Consider the following 10,884-nt stretch of genomic DNA (forward strand, 5'->3'; position numbering starts at 1 on the left):
AGGTGGAAGCCGTGTGAGCTGTTTGCCCTGCGGACAGGCTGCTCACCGGAAGGCGACTGCCCCAGAGTCCTGACTGGCTTCATAGGGAGCAGTTCCAGAGCATCGCCCGGGCACTCCGTGACAACTGGTGGCAGGGGTGGGATCTACTGCACCCCGTGGATGGCGCTTCCTGCAGTAAGTGACTGGGGAGCAGTAAAACAAAGGGGGATTGATGGGGACTAGGCGTGCTGAAGATTCAGAGAGAGACGGTTTCAGGGGGCGGTTAACCCCTAGGATTGTGTGACCAGAGAAAAGGACTTTTGCAGTAACAGGGTCCCCCGGGGGACTGCAGCGAGCGGTCCCAGGGGCGGAGGAGTCTGCAGCTCGACCCTGGCAAAGAGGTGGTGACCTCGAGAAGGGCTGGCACACGAGGGGTTCTCCCTGGAAACCATGGGGAGCTGCGAGCACACAGGCCTGTGAGTCCACAACAACTTGGGAAGAGCGGAGTGATGGTCTGTCACCGTCTTCTTAAAAAGGACATTGTAACCCTGTGCAGAAAGAGAGGGTTGAGCATTGGAAAGTTCACCAAAGCACAGTTAATCGTGCAGCTGGAGGAGGATGACCGCTCTAAGGGACAGATTCCTGACCCCAAATGGGGCTATAGCAGGATCTGGGAGCAGCTGGAGTAGTAGCCAGGCATCGCCAAGACTCCTGTCCCCGACCAGACGAGGGTCTTCACGATCGGGTTCCCCATCGGGGGGATCGGAGACGGACGGGATTGGAGCTGAGTCCGACAGAGCAAGAGGACTGTGAGAGCCAGCGAGAGCCCGAGAAAGAGCTGCAGAAGCAGCAGCAGCATGAACTGGCGGTGGGGGAGCGGAGAGGCCTAGGGAACCTCCCCGGGGTGAGTGGGGATAGACCCCGGGGGGCCAGTTCCGCAGGGAACCTCGAGACTAAATTGCTGCCCCTGGTTAAGGAGGGGGGGGATGTGGATGCCCACCTCACTGCCTTTGAGCAGGCTGGAGATTTGAACCAGGGGGACCCTGCGGAAAATCCCCGGTGTCTAGCTCCCTTGCTGGGTCCCAAGGCCATAGACTCTGTCGGCCAGATGGGTGGGGAGGTGGACAGGCTCCCACTCCTGACCCCAACCTATATGTCTGTGTGGAGTTTCCTGGGGCCAGGCCCCTCGGACCCCCAGTGGGAGCGGAAGGTGATGGTCAATGGGGAGACATTCCTGGGGTGGCGAGATCCTGGGACAGAGAGAACTGTTGTCAGGCCCTGGGTGGTGCAGCCTCAGAGGTTGAGGGGCTGTGTGAGCTGGGTGAGGGTCCCAGGGACGAAGCCCCTCGCCCTGCCTATGGCCCAGATCCCTGTGCAGACCCAGGAGGGGTGGGGCTGGCTGGTTGTTGGGGTTCTCCAGGATATCGGCTGCGAGACCCTGTTGTGGGGTGACTGTGTCTCTTTGGGACAGGATCCAGGCCCTGCTCCTGTAACGGCCAAGGGTTTGAATTTGAATCCAGGGAACCAATCGGTGGAGAGGGAAATGGTCAGTGAAAATGCAGATGACCTGGCTGGCAGCAGGGAGGAGCCGCTAGGCTCAGGCTACCTGCCTGCCTGTAAGCAGACCCCTGGGGCTGGGTGGGACAGAGAGATGCTCCCTGCGCCCTTGCACTCTGGAGAGGGGGCTCACGCTGGCTCTGATGCAGTGAGGAAAGCAGCGAGCTCGCTGCCTACCCCCACTGGCACAGCAAGGGCAGCGCTGAGCACAGGGGGAGCTGAGACCCCAGCTGAGTGGGGGGAGACACAGGCAGGGGAGGGGATCTGTGGGGAGTGGCAGGGTGCTTGGTAAGGAACGTTTGGATGAGCCTAGGCAGCCTTGTGATCTGATGGCTTTGTCTAGTCAGCAGGGTGGGAAGGCGAGGAGAGTGGAAGATGAGTGTCCCTGGACCTTACCTGTTAGCTGGGTGGAGAATTGGGACAGTGAAGGAAACGTGCCTGTGCCTGTCAGAGGTATTGACTTGCCTGTGGAGGGAGCTACCCTGATCTCCAAGCAGGTGTCTGTGATCAGCCTTGTGTGCTGGGACAAGGGGAATGAGATCCCAAGCTGTGTGTCTGGTAAAGGAGAAAGTGTGTCCGGCTCTTCTTGGTCTGTGGAGCAGACAGAAGGGGCCTTGCAGCCTGTGATGGTTGAGCATTGTGCAGTTGTCTCAGAGCTGGTTCTGGATTCAGCTAAAGCCCAGGAAGGGAATGGTCCTAAGTTTGTGTCTGCTCAGGAGAATGGCCCTGTAACTAGGTCGCATCCAGTTAGTGTCTATGTAAAATCCCAGAGACCAGACAATTCTGGTGCTTGTATTTTGCCTGTTGCTCGTGTGTGGTTGGGAAAGGGTGTCGCAACTCTGTCTAATCAGGGTGAGATCCTAGCCAGGGCACAAGGAGAGCGTGAAGGTGATGTGATTGTGTTACCTATGGAGGGTGTGGAAACCTGTAGCAAGAAGGAAAAGATTCCTGAACTTGTGTGTGGCAAAGGGAAGGAGAAGGCTTCTGACCATTTATCTAGGAAGTCTGTCAGTTTGCCTGAAAGGGGATTGTGTAGGAATCCACCGGACGGGCCATAGGTAATTCTGGATGTAAGGGAGACCCAGAAAGAGTCTGTTGTTGCTCAGGAATGTGTTCCTCTAGAGCAAGCCCTAGGTAAAGAGGGTAAGAGCAGAATTTCTGGGAGGGGTGAATTGTTGCATAGAAAAGCCCTAGGGAAAGGAATCCTCATGGAGTCTTTGCAAGCAGTTTACTGCAACTGAAGGGTGTGAAAGTGATTTAATCAAGAAAGTTTCAGTTCCTAACAGCCAGAAATTTTCTGTTGTGAATGGATCCACTGACTGTCCTGTTGAAAGACCCAGTGTGGATAGCTTTGAGAAGGTCTCAGATGGAGTGAAAGCTGTTAAGAAACTTAAACAGTCCTATAACCAAGTGGCTGTGTTTGGCCAGCTTGTTGGGGAGAAGACCCAATCCAAGTTTGACCCCCTGGGGTTTTGGGGTGGCCAAAGGGCGGGCCGCAGAAACCTTCCCACATGCGGCCTGCGAGTGCTATCGACCACCCCGACCTAAGGGAGGGCGTGAAACTGGAAGGGCCTGGTGTAACTCCTACCAAGGAATGGCAGAGACGCTGGGGCATCCATGGGAACGTTGGTGGCTTCGAACTTCCCCAGGTCACCGCCTAGAGTGACCCCGCTCAGTTCGATCTCGAAGGGGGGAGAGATGTGACGAAGTGGGACTGTTCTTAATGGTTCCTCCGAATATTGTGGGGGTGCCTCAATTTCCCTTATGCAGTTCTTAAGTATCTAGGTGGTGGGGTAAGGGTGTATGATCACTGCAGAGCCCTAGAGGGCAGGTGTGTGCAGGGGTCTGGACACAGAGAATGGCCGACACCCTGTTTCCTGGCAACTGATGGCCTGGACCCTTCCCCCCGCAAGGTGAGAGCTAAAGGGTTGGAGAACAAAGGAATCAGGTGACCTCCTGGCCCGGGAAAGGAACAAAGCCCAGAGGAGGAGGGGCTGGAGGGAGTTTCAGTTTGGAGGCTGGCTAGGACATGGAGTGAAGTGCAGACGTGGTTGTCTGGTTCACTGCCCTCCAAAATGGACCCAGCTGAGGGGTCCTGTTCTCTGCACCTGCAAGCTCTGTTTTAGACCATGTTCCTGTCGTCTAATAAACCTCTGTTTTACTGGCTGGCTGAGAGTCCCGTCTGACTGCGGAGTTGGGGTGCAGGACCCTCTGGCTTCCCCAGGAGCCCCGCCTGAGCGGTCTCGCTGTGGGAAGCACACGGAGGGGCAGAGGATGCTGAATGCTCCGAGGTCAGACCCAGGAAGGTGGAAGCCGTGTGAGCTGTTTGCCCTGCGGACAGGCTGCTCACCGGAAGGCGACTGCCCCAGAGTCCTGACTGGCTTCATAGGGAGCAGTTCCAGAGCATCGCCCGGGCACTCCGTGACAGGAGGATTTAATGGGCATGACCATGGCACAAATCTTAGAGACTGCAAACTCAGCTTATAGTCTGAGAGAGACAAAAAAAAAAAAAAGCAAGTGAGAGTGATCGTAACAGTGGTACAGGCCGGCACTAAGGGAAGTGGCCGGGGAGGAAGGGGCCGTGGACGCGAACGTCCAGGCCCGCAGGAGAGACGACTGGGTCGCAAACCAGTGTGCCTTGTGTCGACAAGAGGGACACTGGAAAAATGAGTGCCGAAAGAAGAAAGAAAAGGGGGGTGCCCCTATGATGACGATGGCGGAGCAGGAATAGGGGTGTCAGGGGAGACGGACCACCCTACCCCTGGAACCCCAAGTAAAGATGCGGGTAAGAAGCTCAGAAATAGATTTTTTAGTGGACTCTGGAGGGACCCGAACTGCCGTAAATCGACCCCTTCAGTTGCCAGTAGCAGATTCCCTTACCGTGGTGGGAGCCACAGGCAGGGACACCAAGTGCCCAGTGTATGCCCCAGCGGAATGCTCTTTGGGAAACAGGACTATATCCCACAAGCTGGTATACCTCCCTGAGTGTCCAACGCCTCTGCTGGGACGGGATCTGCTTTGTCGCCTCGGTGCCACCCTGCATTTTACTGAGGATGAAATAACCCTTACCTTACCCCCTGAGAATGCATGGATCATGACCCTTGCAGTTGAGCCCTCAGCCATGCAAGCCCCAGAATGAAGCCCGTGGGAAGACCAGGTGTACCCCCCTCGTGTGGGCATCAGGGATCCCAGGAAAGGCCACCCACCAGACCCCCATTACTATTCAGCTCATACCAGGGAAAGGCCCAGTGCAAGTAAAACAGTATCCAATCAAGAGGGAAGCCAGAAAAGGTTTACAGGAAACTATAAATCAATTCCTAATGTATGGTATTCTCTGGGAATGTCAGTCAGCCTGGAACACTCCCATTCTACCCGTACAGAAGCCTGATGGCACGTATCGGCTGGTACAGGACCTAAAGGCAGTCAATGAACGGGTTAAGACTCTGCACCCTCTTGTCCCTAACCCGTATACCTTATTGGCTTCTATAGGGGGACAGTATACCCATTTTTCAGTCCTCGATCTGAAAGATGCTTTCTTTACCATCCCAGTTGCCACCCCGTCACAGGAGATCTTCTCCTTCGAGTGAGAGGACCGAAAAAGGGTTAAAAAGCAACTTTGCTGGACAGTGTTGGCCCAGGGATTTAAAAACTCCCCCCACCCTCTTTGGCCAGGCTCTGGCCAGGGACCTAAAGGAGTGGGATAATGAGAAGGCCCTCCTTCTGCAGTATGTAAATGATTTGTTAATTGCCACTGTGGGCCAAACCCCCTGCCTTAAAGCCACCGTGAGCCTCCTGAATTTTATTGGACTCCGGGGATAACGGGTAGCACGGAGTAAGGCTCAAATCGCCCTCCTAGAGGTACGGTACCTCGGGTTCCACATACGGCAAGGGGAGCATCAGCTTTCAAACGAAAGGAAGGAAGCTATCTGTCAAGTTCCTACCCCAAGTAATCGTAAGTGGCTCAGGGCATTTCTGGGTATGGCAGGCTTTTGCAGGATATGGATCCCAGAGTTTGGACTGTGGGCTAAACCCCTGTACGACTGTGTAAAAGGAGCAGATCATGACCCCTTCTACTGGACCCCAGAGGCTGACAGGGCATTTAAAATCTTAAAAAAGAAGTTAATGAAAGCCCCGGCTCTGGGCCTGCCGGATCTCTCTAAGCCGTTTCAATTGTATGTACATGAATGAAGGGGGGTGGCCCTGGGAGTGCTCACACAGCTGTTAGGAGCATGGAGACGTCCGGTGGTCTATTTTTCTAAGCAACTGGATCAGGTTGCAAAGGGTTGGCCGGCATGTTTACGGGCGGTCGCAGCTACTGTCCCAGTGCTTGAGGAAGCCGAGAAGCTAACATTGGGAGGGGTTATGCAAATCTATACTCCCCATATGGTCCGAGCCTTATTGGATGCAAAGGGAGGGCTCTGGCTCACCCAGACTCGGATTGCTCGGTACCAGGCTAAGCTGTTAGAGAACTCTGAAGTCACCCTACAGCCTTGGCCCTCCCTTAACCCAGCCACTCTCTTGCCAGAAACAGAGGAACAGAAACATGACTGTTTAGAGATCATAGATGTCCAGTACTCCAGCTGTCTGGATTTAAAGGATGTACCCCTCCCAAATGCAGATTATGAGTGGTACACTGATGGTAGCAGTACTGTAATAGATGGGCAAAGGAGGGCGGGTTATGCTGTTGTGACCCTCCATGACACTGTGGAAGCTGAAGGTTTGCCTGCTGGGACCTCTGCCCAGCTTGCCGAACTAATAGCCCTGACCCATGCACTTGAACTGTCAAAAGGAAAGCGGGTCAACATTTTTACTGATTCAAAGTATGCTTTTGGGGTGCTGCATGCTCATGCTGGCCTATGGAAGCAAAGGGGAATGCTGACAGCCCAAGGCTCCCCAGTCAAGTACGGGCCCCAAATCCTCCAGCTCCTAGAAGCCGTACAACTTCCCTCGGAAGTGGCGGTGGTACACTGTAAAGCCCATCAGAGGGAGGATCAAGATGTGGCCAGAGGTAATGCCCGGGCAGATAGAGAGGCTAAGCATGCTGCCACCCTGCCATCCCCTCAGACTGAGAACGCCCATATGCATGCCCTTATCCCATCAGTAGGGGAGCTGCCAACCCCTCAGTACTCTGGGGAGGAGAGACAGCTAACTGACAGACTCGGTCTCCAGGAAAAGGGGGGATGGCTCCATTCCCCAGAAGGGAAGGTCCTCCTACCAAAGGGCCTGATCCGGCCAGTGCTGCAGAAACTACATGAAACCACTCATGCTGGCAGGGAGGCACTTATCCAACTAATGGGAAAATACTTTATCACTTCCGGACTCCGACCCCTGGCTGCCCAGGTACAAGTGGACTGCTTAGTCTGCCAAAAGAATAACCCCCGACCGGGACATCCTGTGCCACCAGCTGCCCTAGAACCCACTCCGGGCCCCAGACAAGTGTGGCAAATAGACTTTACTGAGTTTCCTCGGACCCAAGGGTTCAAATATCTCCTTGTCATAGTGGATCGGTTCAGTGGACGGCCAGAAGCCTTCCCATGCCGTAACTGCACTGCCAGAACAGTGGCCCTCAAGTTTGTGAAGGAGATCATTCCTCGCTTTGGACTCCCCCGTGGATGGAATCTGACAACGGGACACACTTCACGTCAAAAATCATTCAAAGCATCTCACATGCCTTACAGATCCCCTGGAAACTCCATACGCCCTGGAGACCGCAAGCCAGTGGGGTAGCGGAGCGTACCAATCAGACCCTCAAACGGCATCTCTCAAAAGTGTGCCAAGAAGCCTCACTGCGATGGCCTGATGCTTTGCCCCTCGTCCTACTCCGTATCCGCGTTCTCCCAAAGGGTAGATTAGGGCTCAGTCCCTTTGAAATTATGTTTGGAAGGGCATGGCCTATGAATGGCACCCCGGTTCTGTCAGGGGAATGGGAATTGGGTAATGTTTTTTTGTCACAGTATATGTGTTCCCTGTCTGCTGTTCTCTTTTCTCTTCACAGGTATACCAAGGATTCCCAGCCTCTCCCCTTGGACACTCCCGTCCACTCCTTACAGCCCGGTGACTCTGTGCTTGTTCGCACCTGGAAAGACGAGCCTCTCCAGGAAAAGTGGAAAGGACCCTATACCGTCCTGCTGATCTCCCATACAGCGGCAAAGATCGAGGGACACAAGAACTGGATCCATCACTCTCGTCTGAAGGCAGCACCCGCCCCCTCGTCAGCAGAACAGTGGACCGTCCAACCTGCTGACTCTTCATCTAGTAACGATCTCGGGCTAAAGCTACTGTTTAAGAGACACAAATAGCGGGCACCTTAACGCCAAAATGGGCCCACCCAGGTACTGGAGACCCTGGGTTGGGAAGACTCTGGTGATAATTAATTGGGTAACATTGTCATTCTCTGTATTGGTATTTCCAAACTGTGCATATCGGGAGCATAACTCCTTTGTTTCGCTTGCGCACCATGTTGCTACTTTAACACACCAGGCTGATGGCTGGGTATGTGCTCCGACTCCACTGTCCCCCAAACGGGAATGCCCCTTGACATGCTGCCCCTGACCCTAGCAGAATTCGCCGCCACCAAAGAGCAGGAAAGAACGGACTCGCCGTTCTGGAATAAAACCTCTTTACAGCAAGCCACCTATCAGGACCAGGAGTATTCAGTTGCAGTACTCACTGAGGGAGTGTTATGTTTTACCCGAAACCAATCTGATCACTATGGGCGTCCTGTGGGGAAAAGCTCCTGTGTTATTACACAGAGGGCTGATGGGTATTAAATAGAGACCAGGAGGGGAGGCCAGCAGTGTGGGTGTAATGGTTCCTCCCCTTTTAGGGAAACTCTTACAAATAATCTTACCACAAAAAAAGGGTTTAGAAATGTAACTTGCCGTCCAGTTAATATCTCCAATGTAGCAAGCCAATGGTGGGTTTGTAGTGGTCCCTATGGCGAGTGTAATTTGAACGGCACAATTAGAAATGCCCCCACTTGTACCCAATCAGGAGAATGGGATGCCCCCTTAAGGGCATATGAACTGTTTGGAAAAGCAGCCTTAAATATCCCAGGAATCCCCTTAAGAAACAGTCCTTACTGGGCCCTACAGGGTCACTATTTTGTATGTGGCCAAAAGGCTTACAAGGTGCTGCCAGCCAACTGGACAGGTAGCTGTTATATAGCTCGTGGAGTTCCTCATCTGTCCATAACTGCCACACTGCCCAAAGGAAAGATTAGAAATGCCCGAGACACCTCTGTTGAGTCACAAGAAAAAACCCTGCGGCGACTGACTACGGCATTGAAGGGCAATATAAAAAATTCCCTCACAACCGAGAAGCTTGTAGGGTGCTCTGTACTGGGAATAGCGCCACTGTTTACTGGGCCAGCCATGGCATGCATAGGCCGCTATACTGTAAGGCTGCAAATGGTACTTTAAAAAGTTGCCTTAAAGTTAAAAAACTCAGTTAGTAATTTAAGGTCAGCAATAAAAACATTAAATAAAGAGGTACAGCAGCTCAGGACGTTTTCCCTCCAAAACAGGCTGGCTTTGGACTATCTCTTGGCATCCCAAGGAGGGGTTTGTGCCCTCGTTGGGCCCCAATGTTGTGTATACGTAAATGATAGCAGTTATGAGATCTATGACAAGGTGGTACAGGCTGAGGCCCATGCCCGAGCCGGAGCACAGGTTGCCTACACTGCCCCCGAGAGCGATTGGTTGCAAACCTTGTTTTCAGGCTGGGGTTTGTCGTCTTGGCTTGGTGGTTTATTTAGCTTGTTATTGAAACTTCTCTTTCCTGTATTGCTTGTATTACTGGTATTATGCTGTGCAGTATCATGTGTTAGGGCCCTTTTGCAGAAGTTAATAAGTCATTCTCTTCAGGGCTATCACAGAGTGCTTATGCAAAGTCCTACTGTAAAAAAATAAGCAGCCCAAGTAAGAAAATTCAGAGCCAAGGCTGTTGAGTGTTCTCAAAGGAGGGAGTTGTTGGGGACACTGGGCATGGCCACTAGGTAACTCGAGGGGACGGAAGACGACGAGTGTCAATGAAGCCCCCTCGCACTAGGCCCAAGTGTCCTTGGCCCCCCCAGCCTGGAGGCACTCGCAACAGTTATGCTGAGGATCTGCAACAATATGTTGCAGAGTCCGACTGCCTGAAACTAAACAAGGCCAAACAGGGCAGATATGGAAGAACAATGCTGAATAAAGCAGCTTTATGTATAGATTAACAAATGATACAAAAAACAAGGGAACTAGCTGGGAACTGGATTGGCTGACTATATAAATACCTAAAGCAGCTTGCTATTAAATAAATATGCTAAAAATATATATATACATAAAAGCCTGTGTAACTTCCTGCTCTGGGTGCAAGATTGGAGATTTTATTCTCCCTGTACCTTGTTTGGAGCTGCAAATAAACTTTTCTGCTTCTCCACCCCGTTGTGATTATTGGGTGACGCACACTGGGCAATGAACCAACCCCTGCTGTTGTTTTGCCTCTCGGCACTGGGTGCCAGCAACACAATGATCTTTTATGACCCTTTACACCGTTCATAAACCTTTACAGTCCCCACCGCAAGGACATGCCACCTCTTTACGGGAAGGCTGGGCAGGGACGAGGAAGTGGTGCCCCAGACGTCCCACCCAGCCGCTGCCTGCAGAGCCCGTGTCTGGGCGTCCGAGGGCCGGGCGAGCAGGCAGCGCACTCCCGGCTACGTGTCCACAGCCCCGCACGCCCCTGGGCCTCAGCCCCGCACCGTGCCCGGGCGTGAGGCGGCCCCCTGCTGCCCACGGCATCGGGACACACGGCCAGAGTGTAGGGTTGGCACGGCAGCGCACGGAGCTGTCTGTACAGCAGCCCCTCCCTGGCTCCCGGTGTCCATCCCTGGGCTGGCATTGCCCTCTGCCGGCCGTCAGTCGTGGTGCAGCCTCGTGTCTGCCACCCACAGGCCTGTTCGGGTGGACGCCTGACTGCACAGACCAGGGAGCAGCAGCTGTGACCCCCGGGAAGCCACTTTCACCCCCCAGGGCCAGGCCCCCCGCTAACGGGGGAGGTGGGCCAGTGTAGCAGAACCCAGGCCAGGCGTGGGCTCCGGACACTCCCCCAGCAGCTACCAGCCATTCTTCAACAGGCACCATGGCCCCGTGGTGAGAGCAGTGGTCAGGAGTTGTGGGTTCTGTTCCCCTTCTGCCACTGATTGACTTGGGCAAATCTCTTCACCCCCACGGGCTTCTCCCTAGGGCGGTTGGGATGTCCAAGGTCTCTGGGGCAGCTGCTGGAAGGTGCTACACAAAGGCCAAAGATTTGTACGAGGGAGAGGGGCCCAGATGCGTACAGCCAGCAAGAGTGTGCCTGGGTGCCTCC

The sequence above is a fragment of the Natator depressus genome, chromosome 24 (genome assembly GCF_965152275.1).
Source record: "Natator depressus isolate rNatDep1 chromosome 24, rNatDep2.hap1, whole genome shotgun sequence".
NCBI classification, from domain to species: Eukaryota; Metazoa; Chordata; order Testudines; family Cheloniidae; genus Natator; species Natator depressus.